The sequence below is a fragment of the Myotis lucifugus genome, unplaced genomic scaffold, assembly GCF_000147115.1.
Source record: "Myotis lucifugus unplaced genomic scaffold, Myoluc2.0 scaffold_0, whole genome shotgun sequence".
NCBI classification, from domain to species: Eukaryota; Metazoa; Chordata; class Mammalia; order Chiroptera; family Vespertilionidae; genus Myotis; species Myotis lucifugus.
The window spans coordinates 53,196,159-53,217,025 of record NW_005871048.1 but is presented as its reverse complement, the minus strand read 5'-3'; the positions used below and the strand labels follow the sequence as shown (position 1 = coordinate 53,217,025).

Here is a 20,867-nt window from a genome sequence, read left to right as displayed (position 1 = left end):
ATGGTTTCCATAAACAGAAACTGCTAGTGTTACCTTGAAAAACCATTTCTACTTTATAGAGCTTTGGCACATTAAACCTGGAAGCTTGCAGCTGGAGCTCACCGGAATGGACTGGCTACTTCAAACCTCAGAGATCCAGACAGAGGCCTCTCCAAAGAGTCACTCGTTGGAAACCACCCTCTAGCCCAGTGGTTCTCAACCTTCTGGCCCTTTAAATACAGTTCCTCATGTTGTGACCCAACCATAAAATTATTTTCGTTGCTACTTCATAACTGTAATGTTGCTACTGTTATGAATCATAATGTAAATATCTGATATGCAGGATGGTCTTAGGCGACCCCTGTGAAAGGGTCATTCGACCGCCAAAGGGGTCGCGACCCACAGCCCACAGGTTGAGAACTGCTGCTCTAGCCCAACTTGCTGAGTTCCTTCAGATGCCTCCCTGACCCTTGCAATTCTCAGTTTAGACTAAAGAGTTCCAAGATCACATGGAACACAAACCTCTTTCTAAGAGATCTGGGATATGCAAAACCACATTTAGGGTGTGTCAAGCTCCCTGCTGCCAGAATCCTGACCCAAGGTATTTGGGCCTGCTCTGACTGTCTTCCTTCCACCAGCCTTGGATCAGGCCCTGTCCCATGGGCAGTTCCTACTGGTCTTCCAGAAGAACCAATGTTTAAGAATCAAGAATATTAAAGTGGCTCATAAATGATCACCACTCCAGGCACTTCATAAGGACCCTTAATTTGCTTTCCCAACATGGGATTTCATTGGCCCACCATTGCCGAAACCATGGATGTTTTCAAAGGTTCTCAGTTAAAAGGCACAGTCCTGAGGTCTCCTGGTAGGTACCAGGACCTCAGGCACTAGTCTAGAAGCTCCACAATGAGGCACTGCAATGGCAGGATGCCAAACACAGGGAGTGCACCCAAGGACATGAGCCAACTCTGACATCAGAGTGAATGGTGATAGCGCTGGGGTCTTTTGCAGAAAGTGCTTTCATAGGCCCATAATGTTTCCTGCCACATGAAAAACCTGGGCAATGGGTTGGTGCTGGTATATAGCATATCTTTATTTGTCATTGCTCAATTTGTATCAATCTAAAATTTATGTATATAACTCTGTCTTTTATAGCCATTTAATAGATGCCTATCAGTAGTAGCATTAGTAATTCTGCTAGTGATTCTAAAAATCAAGAGATGAACAGACTGACATATTTATAGACTTTAACTCTTTTGGATTACTTGATTAGGCCTCTAACATCTACTTAATCCAGTGTGATATGTTAATATACTAAAGACTGTTTGGTTATATTTTGCTAATTCAAACTGAACATGTGAATGTGTTGAACTGTTGCCCTAAATTTCACTGCAGACCTAAGAAGCAAGGTCCATGTGGAGACCACTCCTCAAATAGAAGAAGGTATGAACAATCTGTGATCACCCTCCTGATTCATGATGTTCCTTCTCTTGCTAAATTTATGACTATGTTTCTGAGGATGGCAGAGTACTCAGAACTTTTCTGTCCTCTTTGTTGTTAAGAAGTCCTTAACCTCAAATCTTCATTCCTAGGAGATTCCTTACTCAGACCTGACAACCAAGAAGCACTGTCTATTAGGTGATCAGTGAGCAAGGTCATCCAAGTAAGTGGGGTCTTGGGGAAGACAAGTCCAACCAGAGTGGTTTTTGGGGGTAAAGGAATAGCATTCTTGGCAAAGCTCTTCTGGACCTAATGCAAAGTGTGTTCCAAATCATGTGAAATGCTATTAAAACAACCATGGCCTCAGAACAACAAATTAAAAATAGAACAGAAAGCCCTACAGCTGTGGTTCAGGGCTGCCAGCTAGATGGCTGGGCACCAGGAGGCAATAAGGCATCTGTCTGCTGGGAGGGCAGGAAAGGGAGGGACCAGGCTTCTTGGAGGCCGGGGTAGAGGGAGGGTGGCAGCAGCTGTTCTCTGCACTTGCAACAGCTGGAGGAAGGAGTCTCAGCTGTGATTCTGCCTTGGAATGGGAGAGTTATCTTTGCCAATGGCCCCTTGCTTCCAGAAGACTTATTGTGATTAAATTTGAACATTTGCTTGATTGGGAAATAATTATATCCTAGCCTAAGGAGTTCTATTATCTTTCTGACCTCATCATTGTATCCCTAAAATCTGCAATCACTTTCTTTTGCTTTTGATGTATGTGTGTGCTGGACTAGCAACTTTTATATTACCACTTGATTGATGGTTATTCATAAAAGTTATGAGGCCACCTGTGGTAGACTTAATAATGGCCTCCCTAAGATATCCACATCCTAATCCTCAGAACATGTAAAAAGAATAACTTGCTTGGAGAAAGGAACTTTGTAGATATGATGAAGATAAGAGTTTTGGGATGAGGTTATTACCTTTGATTATCCAGTTGGGCCCAGTATAATCACATGACTCAAAAGAGGGAGCCAAGTGCAAAGACAGAGAAAAGGTGATGTGACGATGGAAGCAGAGAGAGAGGGACTGGAAGATGGCACACTGCTGGCTTTGAAGCAGGAGGAGGGGCCATGAGCCAAGGTTTGTGGGCAGCCTGTAGAAGTTAGTTTTGAAATAAATTTCTTGGCCCAAAATGGAGCCACTCTGCCTGAGGTGCCATCTCAGCAGACCAAAACTTAGACAACTTTCATGTCCCTGTAAATGCTCTACTTGACCAGAAACATAGTCTATCCAGTCAGCTGTTCCTCAAACGCCAAGCCAACTCTGGGCTCTATACCTACTTCCTTGTTCCTTCTCACCCCAAACAAGGTTGACTATGTTGCCCCCGTAAATCAGATGTTTTCTATATTTCTCTTCCTTGTTTTCTATCCTATAATATCTTCCTGTCTTCTGCTCCATTTAGCAGTTCTCCAAATGGAGACTGTCTGCCATAAATTATCTTCTTTTATGTGTGTGTGTGTGTGTGTGTGTGTAACACTAGGAAGGGCAAGGAATCAGATCCTCCTCTACAGCTTTCAGAGGGAATAAGACCTGCCAACCCATTTTAGACATCTAGTCTTCAAAACTGTAAGATGATAAATTTGGGTTGTTTTGAACCATGAAGTCTATAGTGATTTGTTATAGCAGCAACAGGAAACTAATACCTATGTATAAAGACATGGATATGGAACCAGTGGACTAGAACTTCTTGGAAAGGAAACTGATGGGTGTTGACATGAACTTTACACCAATGGTAGAGTTGGGGCTGTGGAAGGGTCATTGAGCAAAAGTGGGATGCAGCTTATGTTGCGGCTGTGGGCATGTGAGGCAGTTTTCTCAGCTGACAGTGCTACTCTTCAGCCCTCATCCTGGGCTACATTAATCAGATGCAGCCTTGAGTTACAGAGCATGAACTTCAGACCCAGGATAAGTTTCCAGGGGAAATTATTAGCTTGACATCTACTCATCTTGCTTCTACTAACACTTATTTATAATGTGATTAATTTAATAAAATTTACCAAACTAGATAAAAGAGGGACACACTATGCTCCTAATGAGGGTACTGTGATAATTTCTGGGTTGGGTTGGGAACAAGGCTTTCTCCAGAACAGGGTGTGTAAAGAAAAAATTAAAACTTCTATTTATGCCTATCTTTTAAAATTAAAAGTAAGAAAGACATCCAGCTCTTTAATATCTTGATTGACAATGGCACCCTCTTTAGGCAACTGTATCACCTACAATAGAGGGCACACCGGCTGGAAGAGACTTCCTGAGCAGAGGTCTAGCACTGGCACTCTCTCTGGTATGTTAACTCATAGCATATTGCAACATGTGGTGTGCACATGCTCTAGAATGTTCTCTGTATGGTTAATTCTATAGAGAGTAAATCTGTACAAAACTCCAGAATGTGATGCATTTCCACACCACACAGTAGTTTCTGGTTATCCTGTGCACAGTAATAACGTCATTAAACTTAAAGAGGGGTGTTGTTTCTTTGTTTTATTTTGTCCAAATTAATGAAGTCCAAATTTGTTGATATTTCCTAACATGACAAAGAACTTCTAATATCATACTAGCTAAGAGATATTTTTGAATACACACACACTCACAAATCTTTTTCAAAGTAAGATTGTTGTTTTCACCATGAGAGAGAAATTTTTTTTATAAGAAGACATGCTATAGAGAAACCACTTGAAAAGCAGGTATTTAGAAATCTCCCTTGTGATCTTCTTGCTAAAAACAATATAAAAACTCTCATATATGTGTACTTATAATTCTTAGAAATGGAATTTTAAAATCCAGTGAAAAATCTCCCAAATGAAGATTCAGTACAGATTGAACCCATCTGCTAAAAAATAAAAATGCACTAGCTTCCAGTTGATTTGCAAGAACTGACTGACATCAGGAAAAAGTTGGAGAGTTTACAGCTGAATTTCATAAAAAAACCTCTGCATGAGTAGAGACAGGATTGAAAATGAGTGTCATGATTTAGAGGCCCAATCATGGAACATTTTCTCATTGGAATAATTTGGCTATTAAACCAAGTGACAGGATAAACTGAGCTTAAGCACGGAACTTAAAAGCATTAGATTGCAAAGTATTAACCAAAAATTTCTTAAGCAATGAAGCATATTCTATCATAATGCTCTTACCAAAAAAATGAAATAAAAAGGCCTAATGTATTTTTGAACTAATAAAAAGTAAATAATTTAAAAGATTATTTTCATTGTTGTTGGCCTTTAATTCTAATATGTGTTTTATTATACACATAAACATATTTTAAGAATATAAATATATGTATCAAGGTACATGGTTAAATTCTTTTACCCTTAAGTCTTTATAATTAAAACTACTTGAATGCCCGCTGCTTACAGTTACACCTCCCTACCCAAATTACCCTGCACTGGCTCCCAAATAGCAGAAAAAAATTAAAAAATATGTTTCTTTGGGATCTGGGAAAGTTGTTCATGCAGTGAATATTTATGAGGACCTATGGTGCTGAATTCTGCCTCTACTAGTAAGAGCATGTGGAAGGGTGCCTCCTCACCTTGCACCCCACTTCCCTCGCCTGTGTCCATGCTGTGACAGTTAATTTTATATGTCAACTTGGCAAGAATATGGCGACCAGTTGTTTGCCCAAACACCAATCTAGCTATTGCCATAAAGGTATTTTTAAAGATGTTATTAACATTTACAATTGGTTTATTTTAAGTAAAGCAGATTGACCTCCATAATGCACATAGCTCTGTAGGCACGTACCTTATTGATTGTGTTTTCCTGAAGAGCCCTGACTAACCCACATAGGAGGGACCAAAGCTAGAGGTTAACAACCTTTCCCCAGCCATGCCTCTCACTCTTTAGAGGGGAAGGATGTGAGCATGCTCGGTACAGGCCCTGGTCTCCTTTTCCTTTCTGGTACCACACATCTCTTTTGATGTGCTCCTCAGTCTCCTAACGTTTTCCAGGAGGGGTGCCTGCAACTGCTTAGCTCCACCAGGGACTGGAGCTAACTGACTTATAACATATGGGGTCACATCTGAGCCAAGCTTTCCCAGAGCGCGTCATCAATAATAAAGGTGGAATTCTGAATCTCCGTCTGTTTGACCTCTGTCTATATATCAGTTCATTCTGATCACAGGCAATAGGGCCCCTCATGTCGCACGGAGTACACAGGTCACTGGGAATGGCCGACATGCAGGAAGTTGATATCGGCGTGAAATGTGAGTGTGGGGTTTCACAGGCAATGCTGTGAGAGACAGTACAAGCTGCTCCTTCCGCAGGTCTACGGACTGCTGTTCTTGGGGTGGCTTCCCTGGCAGTGCCACCTCGGTTGAGGCTAACAGTGTCAGCCAGGTTGCTGGGAAGTTGGGGATGGGTAGAGGGAAGCAGAAAGAGAGATGGCAGGCACAGAGGCGTGAGGGAGACATCGGTGCATTGGGAGCTGCAGGTATTTGGGCTCTGTGGGCAGCAGTGGTGGCTAATGATGGAGGTTCACATACTGAAGAGGGTCTTACCCTACTCCCATTCTCCCTGTAACCTGCTCCTGCGTTGCCATAGCTACCACAGCCCAAGTTGAAAAGCCTAGATTTGGGAGCACAAAAGCACACGGTAGTGAGGACAAGAGGCATGGAAGTTAAGTGTTCACATTTATATAATAGCTCCACATTTGAGGGCCGTGCTTACGCAGGCCTATTGGATCCAATTAACTTCCCACCGCAGAATGGAAAGCCAGGGGGTGTGGATGAAGGCTCCCTGTGAGCACCCGAGCAGTGTGAGCAGTGGGGCCACCATTCTAAACATAAAGGGGACGCTCCCAAGCACTCGAAGAAAGTCCTGTTCTCGTGCATGCCGATCAGATGCATGAAACTGTTTCCTGCACGTTGGGTCACTCTGGTGGAGCTGGGTCACAGCAGAGGCCTTATTTATCCTTAGAACTCAGTGTCCTGCTCCCACAAGGGTCCTGTTACAAGCCCTGGACACTTGAGGATTAACTCTTGGAATTCACACAGCTGAGGGTTTCAAGGCCAATGGCTAGAGGTTTTCAGCACGTTTACAGGGCAATGACAATGATTTTGGTATCAATTTTACCAGACTGCTTTCATTTCCATTCCCATGCTGGTGGCAAGTGATGACATACCCAACACAGTATGGTAATCTGGGTATTATAAAGTTCTTGAATAGGACACACACACACACACACACACACACACACACACACAAAGAAGACACTTTTGTTTATGTCAAATCACATCTTAAATTACACTGCGTTGGAGAGAGCTACATAATTACACATTATTTAACTGGGACTGGCTGAATGGAACAGGGTGAATAGCTGCAGAATGAAGAAAACGGTACCTATTTTGACAAGCAAACCCTTGCAAAGTTAATGCCAATAGCATTTCTTCTTTCTTTCATCTCAGAATCTGAGTGATTAGCATGTTGAAATATCTAATTTTCCAAAGATTCTTTGTGTAAAATGCATCTTAGTGTTTAAACTGAAGCACCAAGAAAACTCAGTGTGATAGTTCATTGTATATGTCAACTTCTGTAAGGGTGTTTATGGATGAGATTTACATGGAAGTCAGTAGACTTTGAGTAAAGCGGAGTACCTTTCATAATGTGGGTGGGCCTCATCCAATCAGTTGATGGCCTACATAGAACAAAGACCGATCTCCCCAAGCAGGAGGGATTCTGCAGCAGCAACCTTTGGACCTGAACCACAACACTGGCCCACCTTGCAGATTTTGGACTCACCAGCCTCCATAATCATGTGTACCACTCCTTTCAAAACAATCTTTCTATATGTACACACATTCTATTGGTTCTGTTTCTCTGGAGAACCCTGCCTCATATGTGTAGGATTAACAATAACTAATGGTTCTGTTCCTTAGCTTTGTATTCTCAGCAGAAGTATTGCAGTTAATACAGTTTTCTTCACGGGTAAAAAGGCAAATTAAACTTGTCCTAGAAAGAACAATGTAAACATGGCGAAGAACAGCACAGTCCAAGAGTGGAGAAATCTCACAAAGAGAGGTCACAGGAACCTGCTCATGAGGAAAGTCTGGAGACAGACAGAAAGAGGGCCTGAGAAAAAGTAATGCTGCTACTCTCTGCCTTGCCTCCAGGGGTGGGGCCAGTGCATTTGCTGGTCCAACTGAAAATCACTATGTTTTTTTTTATTGCTTAAAGTATTACAAAGGGTATTACATATGTGTCCTTTTTTTCCCCCACCCTTGACAATCCCCTGGCCTCCCCTACCCCCCAGTGTCTTATGTCCATTGGTTATGCCCACATGCATGCATACAAGTCCTTCGGTTGATCTCTTACCCCCCTCCCTCCTGCCCCTCAACCCTCCCCGGCCTTCCCGCTGCAGTTTGACAATCTGTTTGAGGAAGCTCTGCCTCTGTATCTATTGAAAATCACTATGTTGAGAAAAGTCTTGGTGGACAGGCTTTGAAGTCTGCCTCTTTAAACCTGTAGGAGGGCTCATGTTTAAGGTGAGAGACCCCCACATTCACCACTGGACACCCTAGGAAGGCAGGGTGGTCACTGCACCTGGAGTTGGGGGCCCTGAATGTCACAATGTGCAATTCTTCCTATTGGCCTTGCAGGCTGTGGGCAGCTATATCACACCATAGTCACAGCTGCCCCTTTGCAGGGTCGTATGACTTTGCAGAAAAAATATTTGTTGGGAATTTTGGCATCTGATTTTTAGCTGAGGGAGCAAAGGTCTGGTTGTGCACATCTGGACATTTGCTCTGAGCCCTGCCTGGATGCTTCACACCAAGGGGTCTTTTCAGAGACACAGGGTGGGCCTTTGTTTGGTCCTTGAGACAATAACTTAGGTCATTAATCCTCTTTCTTAGGAAAAAATGAATAAAAGAGCATATATAACACTTTCAACAATAAGTTAAATTAAAAAAAGAACATAGTTCTATTGAGCACTTTGCTTATTGGTTTAAAGAAAGTACTGTGTGTGCATACGTGTGTGCATGGGGGAGATGGGGTAAAGACAGAGCACAGGAACAGGTGGAAGGCACAGGAGGCATGGGAACCACTGCCCACCATCCTGTGACTTACTGAACCCTGCCCAATCCTCCACGTTACTGAGTATTCAAAGTAGTCTCCTAGCACACAGCTCCTCCTGTTTTTCCTGAAGGCTTCACCCTACTCCACGCATCTGTAGTGAAGGGCACACGACAAAGGAGGCAGAAACTCAATTAGCCTCACCGATTTTTAACTCTCCACTAGCCTTGCCCATACAGTCCTACTGTGGGCTCCTGCTCCCTCCGCAACTTCCCTGGATGTATGTCATTATTACATGTCCCAGATTTGGCAGATCCATCACAGAAGGCTGCAGACCATACAACCAGGTGCTTGTCTCCCTCCTCACTATACATGGACCCATGAACTCTGTTATTCCTCCTCCTGAAGGATTCCTATCACACCTTGCTGAGTCACAAGGAACTGCATCACATCTGGCACCATCCTGCTTTTGTCATGAAGTAATGAAATGCTGCCATCTGGAAGTGGGCACGCCGGCCCTCCAGGCGCTGAGGTGGGAAAGGATGCTTGACTGCCTGGCTATTTAGATGATGTGGATCCCAGATTCACTTTGATGTGACAGATGAACAATGTTGGCAACCACCTTAGTCCTTCATTCAACTGTCTTACTATTTAGTGAGCAAAACTATCTATATTCCCCAATTAATTCTCTCAGCGTGCTTATTCCTCTGAGTCCACTGATGGCTCTTGCTTTAAACATGCCTGGACATCTTCAGAGCTTAGAATTGGTACCTAATCAATGCAAAATATTTAAGAAAGCCTTTCAAAAGATAGCAACTCACACCTGCAGAGAGCATTCTCTGGGTCAGGTGCTGTTCTAAGTGCTGTCCACAGTAACATCACAGATATCCTTCGTGTACAGGACACAGCTCATGGGGGACGGGGGAAGCCTTGGACTCAGACTGCCCAGCTCCCAAGTGGGGTTCAGATACAGGTGGGTGGGGCTTCCCTCTGCTTTTCTACAATTCCCAACCCCTAATAAACATCATTATAAATAGCATGTAGTTACTTCTTGGAACTAAGACCTGAGCTTTCTTATAGTTATATTAATTGGTCCTAAAATACTCAGAAAAATAATAAAAGCAACAAAGAAACACAACCCAATAAGCCACCATCAAAGGGGAATCTCCCCTAGACACAATCAATTTTCAGTTACTGTTGGATCACTGGGTTCCACCCTGAGACACAGGAGACATGGCTGGGACTCCTGCAACATGGCAGCAAGGGGCGTTCTCTGGGCGTATCAATCCCCAGGGGAGTGTCTGTACATATCTTAGTCTCAAAGCCTAAGAGGGATCTAGAAATACCTTTAAAACTTGAGGGAAACATGTATGTTTCGGCCATTAATGTCTCATCAGCACATATTCCCAGTACAACTGTCAATAAGCAACACTTATTTGGATTCTTTTCCTAAATGACCATTTCTATGTGTCTAGGTTTGGCCCCACTTTTCACTATTTCAAAACTTCACAGGTTACTCATGATACTATTGATGTCAGTATCTGGGCAATCACATTTCTCTCACCATTAACATTTTCAGTCCCAGGAGCGTTTACTGATTGCCCACATCTTGCACCCTCTAGCCGAGGGGTGGGCAAACTTTTTGACTCGAGGGCCACAATGGGTTCTTAAACTGGACCGGAGGGCCGGAACAAAAGCATGGATGGAGTGTTTGTGTGAACTAATATAAATTCAAAGTAAACATCATTACATAAAAGGGTACGGTCTTTTTTTTTTTAGTTTTATTCATTTCAAACGGGCCGGATCCGGCCCGCGGGCCGTAGTTTGCCCACGGCTGCTCTAGCCTGTGTGAGTGGCAGGGGTGTGTAGAGGCACAAAGATGGGTAAATCAAACAGCATAAGGAAGCAATAAAAATGGAAAGGATAACCACATGCCAGCACCTATCCCCATGAACTTGACATCCCCCACCCCCCTGTAAGTCCAGAATGGTCCTGTCCTGTGTAAGCTCCACCCTCATGCACAATAGAAGCCATGACTTCCTTCCTGCAAAGATATGGCTCCAGCAATCCACATGTCTCTCTTACAACATCCATACTCCCTTCTCTACTGGATCATTCAACAGGGTACTCATGTGCGGCTCTTTCTCCATGCTTATAATAACCCTCCTGGACACCATTTCTTCTCCTTGGCCCTCTATGCAGCAAAGCTCCCCCAAAGAGTAACTCTGCACCCTTTCCCGATGCCTCTCTTCTCATTTGTGTTGAACCTACCACCCTATGAGAACCGCCGTTGGTAAGGATATGGTTCGTTGCTTCCCTTCCTCGTGAAACTATGGACACAGTTGCCTTTCTGAGCACCACACTCCTGCTGCAGGAAACAAGCTTCTCCATGCCCTTTGCTGATGCCTCCTTGTTCCCTGGACTCTAATTGTCAGGCTCCCTTGATGGCTGACTCCAATCTCAGGACCTTAAATAGTATCGATCTGCCAACTACTCTCAAATGCACATCCTTGGCCAAGCCCATGACCCTAAACTCCAGACTTATAGCTTCAATTGCCTTCTCAACACTTTTCCTTGGATTTATAATAAACACTCACACTTCAAAACTGAACTCCTAATCTGCCCCACAAATGGGCTCCTCTCCCAGGAATCAAGATCTATTCATCCTGAGTGATGGTGAGAATTGGTCATTTTTGAAACCTCATGTCTCTCATGATAGGAAAATATCCACATGAGAATATTTTATACTCATTAGCCATATGAAAATAATCAGTCTCAATTGCAGAAGATTATCTAAGGTAATTTTTGCTTGAATTGATCAGCAAATATTTCTGATGGCATCTAAGTGTTCTAAATAATCAGGCAGGTTTAGAATATCTAAGGAATAATAAACTCCCCAATTTTTATTGAGCTCTACGTGCCAGGACAAGAGTGAAATCCTAATACCTTTTGCTAATTCAATCCTCATGCAACGCTGAAACATGGGATGGAGATGATTACCATCCCCATTTTTTACATCTTGGATGTTTCAACAAAAAGTAACTTGCCTGATATATCAGAAAAGAGCCAAACCCAAACCTAGCTGGCCGGCTCCAGAATCTACACTCCAGGCCTGGCTTATGGGAAATGTCGTGGGAAACAGAAATGAGAGAGAGGGAGGGAGGGAGGGAGGGAGGGAGAGAGAGAGAGAGAGAGAGAGAGAGAGAGAGAGAGAGAGAGAGAGAGAGAGAAATAATTTGAAATCCAAATTTCTTAGTAATTATACTTAGTTTAAAATAAACCCTGTTAACAGAGCTACCACTACTCTGCACTCGAATGCCAGCCCTCCCCTGTCTACACCCACAGCAATAGTGGGCTCAAGGGAATTAAAACAGTATCAGTTCCAACACAGAGGCACATGGAAAGGACCCAGAATCTTGGAAGTTCCTTTCTGTCGCTTCTAAAATCTCTTTCCTTCTTGTTTATTTTCCTTTCCTTTAAAAAAATTTTTTTTCCTTCTGGGTAATAGTTTATTGCTTTGACTACAAAGTTCACTTCAGAGCTTATATAACAATGAAGGTTGGCAGGTCGTGGTCAGGGCACATTACGGGAAGAAGGAAGATCTTTTCCTAGAAAGGAAGGGAAGCAACAATTCCAAGGTATTCCTAAAGAAGCTGCTGCAAGCCTCAGCCTCCTCATGTAACATGCACATGCTTAACAGAATAACATCAGGGTCCCAAGAGCTACCTTCACATCAGCCCCTGAGACCCAGACACAACCTCTTTGATCTTTTCATATGAACAATGGGTTTAATCTGATAAAAGAAAGTATTAGAAACAGATGAAGTTATGCAGAGCATTCTGCAAAGGTTTCTTTTCACCATCAACACTGATAAAAATTACATAAAAAACATAATGTGAATTTTTGAATAGCATACCCAAAATGTATCCGACCTTCAAGGGTAGATAAAAGGAATATTTATCTATATTGTTGTTACAATGTTTATCACATCTCCACATCTTAAAAATAATCGAGGGCAGAAAAACATTTATGGTTAATACTTGAAAGCTGGATTTTCATTTTGTGAGAGAAATAACAATTTTAGTCAGTCTCTCTTTTTCTGTATTTTTCCCTCTCCAGTAATGTAAATAGCTCAATATTTTTATACATGTCACTACTTAATGAAAAAGGTAATGGAAATGCCCACAGCTATAATCAGAGAATGATTTAAAACTTTTACCTCTTATAGTTCTGTTGATCAGCTTTTATGTCTGTGATAAATGTTTGTATATCTTCTGCTCAGAGCTGGAAACCTCAGCAGGTTGAAATGAGAGGTGGAGGTGGTAGGGTATTAATGGCATGCAATTTATTTACTAGATGAGGCAGTCATTAAAGAAATTGCACTTTTTACATCATTCCCTCTATATTCTTGCCAGAAAAATGGCTTTAAAGAAGAACCCTTTGATGTTGGGTTTCAAATCAGGACTCTGGGGGCCTGGGCTGACGCCCCCATGCTGGTCACCCAGGCAGGTCCATGATCCAGAATGAGGATGAGGCTGCAAAGATGCTGGACGAAGCCTACACACCATTACCCTCTACAGGTCTTGTCTTTGCCATGTCACCAAGGAATGGTCCACTATTCACAGAGCAACTCTTTTTCAGCATTTTTTATGCAAACATTTCTCCCTGGTCAACTGTCCCACAGACAAAAGAGAATGATTTCTGTTCTCAGGGAGGTGCTCAATAGTATTTTATTAATATACTAGAGGTCCAGTGCACAAAATTCATGCACTCGGAGGGGGGTCCCTCAGCCTGGTGTGTGCCCTCTTACAGTCTGGGAGCCCTCGGGGGTTTCCTGACTGATGGCTTAGGCCCCCTGGGGAGCAGGCCTAAGCCTTCAGACATCCTTAGCGCTGCCACAGAGGCGGGAGAGGCTCCTGCCACCACTGCTGTGCTTGCCAGCCATGAGTCCAGCTCAGGGCTTCTGGCTGAGTGGCACTCCCCCTGTGGGAGTGCAGTGACCACCAGGGGGCAGCTCCTGCATTGAGCTACTGCTCCCTGGTGGTCAGTGCGTGCCATAGCCACTGGTAGTTCCGCTGTTTGGTCTATTTGCATATTACCCTTTTACTATATAGGATGGGAACATGTCTTCGCAGTCCTCTCAGTTTTCTTTTTATATGGACTCTTATTCCACAAGGCTCTACAGAATTGAATTTTTTTAGGGAAAGAAGTTTTTCAGTCTCTAGTCATCATTTAACCTAGAACAGCAGCAGCTGTACTGGAGAGTGGACAAGGGGCAAGGGCATGGAGAGTCAGACCAGGGGATGCCCAGACTCTGGGCTTACATTTGGGGGACACCTTTGGGTTTCATGTTTTTGGAAATGCCCTTGAACTACTTTAATCTAATTTTCCACTTATATAGTTAATGCTGTAAAACATTATTTCTAGCATTATTATCCCTGAATTTAAGTTAATCAATTTACCTTCATACTTTTTCACTTTGTGCAAATGATAAAAGACCACAACTTAACAGTGATGGCAGCTGCCACTTACTGAAGGCCAGTTTTAAAATGTATCTGAGAGAGTTGTTTTAATCAGGTGGGGTAAGACACAGAGATACAGAAATGATTGTCATTGAGGAAGAAGTTTTTATACTCGCAGATCACTAGAAACAAGATTGTAAATGATAAGCATCTTTTTATGTGTGCATTGACCATTTGTGTACTATATTTGGAGAAATGTGTATTAAGATCCTTTTCACTGTTTTTAATTGGAGTATTTGGGTTTTTAATTATTGATTTGTAAGGGTTCTCTATATATTATAGATACAAGTCCCTTCTCATTTCATGATGGTTATGTGAAGTACAAAAGATTTCCATTTTAGTGAAGTCCAATTTATCTATTTTTCCTATTGTTGTTATGGTTTTGGTTTCATATCTGAGAAACCTTGCTTAACTCCTGTCATGAAGACTTATGCAATGCTTTCTATCAAGAGTTTTATAGTTTTAGCTCCTACATTTAGGTTTTTTAGAAAACAATTTTGAGTTATTTTCTGTATATGGTGTGAGGTAAGGGTTCAGCTATGTTATTTTATTTATTTTAAATTATATTTTTATTGATTTCAGAGAGGAAGAGAGAGGGAGAGAGAGAGAAAAACATCAATGATGAGCAAGGATCATTGGCTGCCTCCTGCAAGCCTCCCACTAGGGATCTAGCCCACAACCCAGGCATGTTTCCTTACCAGGAATCTAACCACGACCTCCTGGTTCATAGATCAACACTCAACCACTGAGCCACACTGGTCAGGTGCAATTGTGTTATTTTAAATGTGGATATTCAATTGTCACAGAACCATTTATTGAAGGCTATTCTTTCTCATTGAATTAACTTGGCACTCTTGTCAAAAATCAATTGGTTATAAGTGTGATGGTTTATTTGTGGACTTTCAATTATATTACATTGATCAATATTTCTATCCTATGCCACCATCACACTTTTTAAATTACTACTGCTTTGTAGGAAGTTTTGAAATTAGAAAGCGTGAATCCTTAAATTTGTTTTTCTTTTTCAGTATTATTTTGGCTGTTCTGGACCACTTATGTTTGCATGTGAAATTTAAGATCACATTCTCAATTTTCCCTTATTATTTACCCTTGTGTGCTATTATTGTTGCACACAATAATAATTTCTGCATACAATTATTGGTATTATAGCATAGTATACATATAAATCTGTAAATGTTAAAATGTCAACAATACCCTGTAATAATTAATATTATATACTAGTGGCCTGGTCCATGAAATTCATGCACATTAAAAGGGAATTAATTAAAGGAAATATTTTAATATTGCTATTTGCCCTTTATAATAGAAGTGTCAGAAATGAAAGAAAATTAGTAAAATGTATATGAAAATCTCCCTCCTGTCAGAGTCTGGGGTGTGCTGTGGGACCCAGAGTCAAGTCCCTACCCACCACGTGTGCCTTGAAATCGCACGAGACCAGACCCGGCTGGCCCCACCCCCGTCAAGCCGCCGGGTGGGGGGCGCAGCCTCAGGTCCCCTGGCCTGGCCTCAGGTCCCCCAGTCCTGGTGCAAGGGCACAACGGCCATCTGCATATTAGCTCTTTATTATATAGGATAATTTTATGTTTATTAAAGAAGCTGAGAGAAGAAAGAACAAGTGTATATTTACAGAGTTTGTTTTATTTATCTTCTTAACGTAAGTTTCTTGGTTGACCATTTCTTATCCTTTAAGTACTTTGAAAAAGTGGTAGAATATAAGGTTGAATTCTCAGTCAGTGCCAGATCTTTTGAGGCCTTATAGACCAAGGATAGGGATTTAGATTCTATTCTCTGGAGTTAAGGTGAGGAGCAACATCATCTGATAGTGTGGTTTTTGTGTGGTGATGAAATGCAGGGGACAATACTTTGATCAAGGAAAATTTGCTAATGCTGTAGTCCAGGGAGCAGACAGGTAGCATGAATGAGGGTGGTAAGGGAGAAGGTGACAGTCTTTGGGTTTGGGTGTACTGAAAGTCAGAGTCCATGATGGTTCCTCCTATGGTCTGGCCTGAGCAACTGGGTGAATGCGGTATCATTTACAGAAGAAAACTAGGTTTGGGAGAAATCAAAGGTTCCATTTTGATCATGTTATGTTCAAGATGCTCATTAAACGTTCCAATGAAAACATGGACTTGGTTATTGAACTTTGAGTCTGGATTTCAGGGGACTGATCAGAGTTGTAGAGTCCTCAGTGTGTGGATAGTTTTAAAGCCATGAGAAAGGTTGAGAACCCAAGGGAGCAAGTGAAAAATAACAATTGGAGACCCAAACCCTGGCACACACAGCATGCAGAGGTGTCAAGTAATCAAGCCTTCCTGCGAGTCCCCCTCCCTTGAAGTACTGCACATTATAGTTCTTCAGCTCATATTCCTTCACAGATAAAAAGTGAATAACAGAAAAATACATAGTTCCATCACCCCCCTTTCTCTGCATGTATGCATTTATATATAATAGTAGTAGTTTAGTAAAGGCTACACTTAGATTCTCCATACTCAGAAGTTGATATATTTACCATGTTTGATGAAGAACACAGATTTTAGTGGTTCTTGCTCTAAACTGACAGTACATCCAGAAAGACATACAGTGTCTGGAGAACCCAAATTTCCATGCTTAATCCCATATGAGATCATAATGTCAATAATGGAAATGATTTTCATATCAATGTTCTATTCCGCATCAACACCATGTATATATATATATATACTTCTAAGAGATTGGGGAGAACATTTTACTCAGTTGTTATGCAAATGAGGACTGAAACAGGAAAATAACATTACTTCTGCTTTCATACTTCACTATTATCATATTGTTTGACAAACGAACAAAGAAATTCCTTCAGTGAGGATACATCTCCAAGTTTAAGTAGATCTCACTTGTATTATTCTGAAGACATAAAAATGATAGCATTTATAACAGATCACTCAAATTTATTAGACTAGTTTTATGTTTAGTAAAGTCTAGTAGCTTATCTTCTGAACCATCATTGTTTGTTTCAGCCGTAGCTGTGAGAAAAAGACCTTTATCCAATTCCATTAATTTTAAGAACTTGACAGGAAATCTAGTTTGCTTACAATGGCAGAAAGAGCTCACTTTGAAGATTTCAAATAATATCATTTTGCTCATCAAAATTCTATTAAATGACACAAAATGCTCAGTATTAATTTTATCTATAATTAAAATTTTCTAAGTTTAATGACTTGAGACTAGTTCATTGTATGTATTTTCATATATTTCAATTCTCACAATAAGTCAGTTTTTCTGAAATTAGGCACATTGCTTGACAAAGATTTTCTTAAATTATTAGACAACTCTGCCTTTTTCTATTGCCATAAAACATAACCTGAATGGCAAATGAAACCACTAGAATGGAGAATATTGATATTTTTGGATCACCAGTTGTTGATATTCATGGAAAAATATATTTCGAGGCTAAATAGTATTTTTCCATATATCATAGTAGTGCTCTTCATTGTAAATACAACACTAACTGTTCACTTAAAAAACTATTTTATCCTTAAGCTTTGCTCTGAAGAGTTTCTTGTAACCAGCATGCATGAATATTTATAATTCATGAAGATAATTAGCTAAAATAGGAGTAATATGCCATGAGAAATGAGCGCTATGCTCACAGAATACAAATGAAGGTCCACAGAGAGCAAGGAGTGAAAAGCTTAATGGAAACACCACAAAATCATAGCCAAAATTTGAGATCCAGTAAAAAATGAAGAAAAGGAATCCAGTCATCGAGTTTTCCTTTGAAAGTTTCTGAGAGACTGAAAGTAATATTAGAAAAGATAATTCATGTAAATCTATTGGGGGCTAAAGCCCTCATTTCCTTATTAAATTTATTGGTGTAACATTGTTTAATAACATTACATAAATTTCAGGGTACAATTTTATAATATGACATCTGTATTGAATTGTGTGCTCACAACCCAAAGTCTAGTTTCCTTTTGTTACCATGTACTTAACCCCTTTACACTTTTTGTCCTCCCCACCAATATTCCCCTCTCACAGCTACCATTTTGTTATCTGTATCTATGAGTTTATTTGGTTTGTATGTTTATTTTGTTTGTTCATTTGTAACTGTTTGTTTTATATCCCACATCTGAGTGAAATCAGACAAGTTATCTTTTTTATACATACAATGGAATACTACTCAGCCGTTAAAAAAGATAAAATAAGCCAGACAGAGCCTTTATTTTACACACGAAGAAACTGAAGCCCATTGAGCACGGACATCACTCTTAGCATTTTACCCTTGCCTTTGGAAGGGTTCCTCCAAGGGAAGGAAGAAGGAAGGCAGAGAATTGATTTATTCCTTTGCTTTGCACTTCAAGTCTGACATACTTCAACGCAGACAGAAAGAGAGAACATCAGGAAACAGCAAAAGTCAAGCACAGCATGACCTGCAGCAGCTAGAATTGATGTCCTAAATTTTTCTAAAATTTTGTCAAATGATGGTGGAGAGGAAAGAGAAGGCACAATTAGGAGGCCAAATATTGAGCAACACACTAGCAGGTTTAGTGCCTTCATTCTCAGTACCTCTTTACCTTTATACTAGTAGAGTTGTTATTTCTTTAATTTTTAAAATGTGTCAAAAGCATTGCAAATTTCCAAAAGTGCATGTTTGTGGTTACTTTTTCCTGTAATATTTAGAGCATTTCTGAGTGTGCATATAATATATGGGATCTCTGTACAAAGCCTTGGATTTACAGCTCATGGAAACTAAAAGCCTGTGACCTTCAATCTCCATATAATTTCCACTTAGTGGCTAAGGGCCCATGTGTACTGCACACTTCACTGTGTCAGGCTGCTTCAGACTCGGTCATATACTCTTCATCTCCAGAATAACCCTATGGGCAGATACCATGACTGCTTACGTGTTACAGACCTCAAAACAGAGGCACAGAGAAGTTAAAACACCAACTAAAACAGAAAACAACATCTGTCCAGGGTCAGTCACATTACCTGGTAGAGCTCCTGAAGTTAAAGGTTGAAAGACACACCCATACATTCCTAAGACGGGCAGAGGGGTCTGTTTGGTGGGGGAATGAAGGCCCTCACCCTTTCTGAGGGCACCAAACTTTCCTAGAGCAACTTTTTACAGGGGAAAAGCATTAGACTGAATGCATCGGTAGGATGAGGTGAAGACAGATGGTCCCAGGAGCTAATTATTCCCAAATAAAAGTTACACTTGAGCCTTGCCTGCAGGAAACTGTGTGAATGGCCCACCAGCACAAGCTTTTGCTATATCTCAGTAATTCCCCACCCTATGCAGTTATGGCAATAGCACCACCATATGAGACATTTCTATGCAACGTGGTATTTATGATGTTTCTAAAGAACTCAGTTCCCTTAGATGAAAAATGTTATGTAAATGCAAATACCAATAATGCTGAAATGTAGAATGTGCTTCAGAGGATTCTTACTTCCATAGCTTAAGTATAATAAGCACTATTTTATCTGGTCCTGAAGCTGAGATTTTATTGTATATGATGGAAGAAAAATATTAAAGATTCTGTGTACCAAACTGCATAATTCAAGATAGCTAGTCCTTATATAAGCAATGTCTTTTTCCTCCTGCACTGAATTTCGAATAGCACTGAGATAGTTTTCAAACTTAAAACTTAATTTATTTTGATATATACAAAACAATATAATACTCTCTTTTGTGTTTGAAATTAATATAGTCACCATGACTAAAAGCAGTGGGGTAAATAATTCTTTATGTTGTTGTTGATGGCCTAGAAGGAATTGGTTCTTCTAGACAAGAGAGCCATCAACTCAATAACTCCCAAGAACTGACTTGATTTTTAAAATATAAGACTTTTGTTCTTCTTTCTATTTTAATGAATAGTGCTATTTTTATATTATATAACAATTATTTTGTCTTAACTCTCAAGCTTTACCAGTTTCATGGCTCACAACATTTCTTTATTCCTTTAACTTTTTCTCTTTTTTGTTTGAATTCATTTTTGTGTGTTTTACTTGGGGAAAAAATCTTCAAATTCCAATGTCATAAAATATGTGTGTGGGTTGCACTTTAAGTCCATGTATGCCTGAAAGTCTTTACTCAAACCTCATTTATGAATAATAGTTTGACTTGGTGCATAAATCAAAGTGTGGAATACATTTTTAGGATACTTTTAAGATTTTCGTCTACTGTTTTTTTAACATCTGGTGGTGTTTGTGAGAAATGCAAATCTGACTTTTGTCCCACAGCAGTTAATCTAGTTTTTTTAAATTTCTTTCTGGAAGCTTTCAGGATTTCTCTCTTTATCCTTAATACTGAGATGTTAGCAGAATGAGAATGAGTCCAGTGAGGATATTTGGAGTGTCTGTTGAAAAAATGAAGATGCAGGCCTTAACTTGAGTATCTTATCATTTCTCCCTATTTTTTCAGTATAAAAATGTTTCTAAATAATGACTTAAAAGAGATGGGGAGTAAGACATTACTAAAAAAGAAGGTAATGCATGTAGTTAGGAATTTGTTGACTGGTAACTTGGTGATTCAAACGTGGCACCTTCCTTCTCAAAAGGCTTATGAACTCGGGGCATTCTCTCACTGGGACATCCTTGAATCCTCTCAGTTTTTGACATTCCCTTCTTCATAATTGTTGGCTGCAAAAGTAACTCCTAACTTTCAGGGGTGGAACTAGCTTTTCTTTTCTCAGGACTTTAAAGTTGCAGATGCTGGCTCCCCTTTTATTATCATTCTTAAAAGTTTCCAAGTGAAGCCAGCTGTCCTGCCCTGATATAAAGTGTCAGCTACTTTCTGTGGACTCTCTTTAGGCCACTTGGAATTCAGGATGTATATTATATACATATATGCTATATATAATATATACA

General features: G+C 40.6%; 1 protein-coding gene across 20 annotated transcripts in view; it reads right to left on the bottom strand.

Moving 5' to 3' along the window:
- ADCY2 (adenylate cyclase 2) overlaps positions 1 to 20,867 on the bottom strand; it is a 275,450-nt gene that overhangs the window by 111,909 nt on the left and 142,674 nt on the right. The window contains exon 1 of one of the 20 annotated variants that reach the window (XM_014453097.2): positions 12,392 to 12,416. The exons of the other annotated variants lie outside the window; for them this stretch is intronic. The gene's annotated coding sequence lies outside the window, so the exon portion shown is untranslated. Of the gene's footprint in view, positions 1 to 12,391; positions 12,417 to 20,867 lie in introns of those variants that run through there. 20 annotated transcript variants of the gene reach the window in all.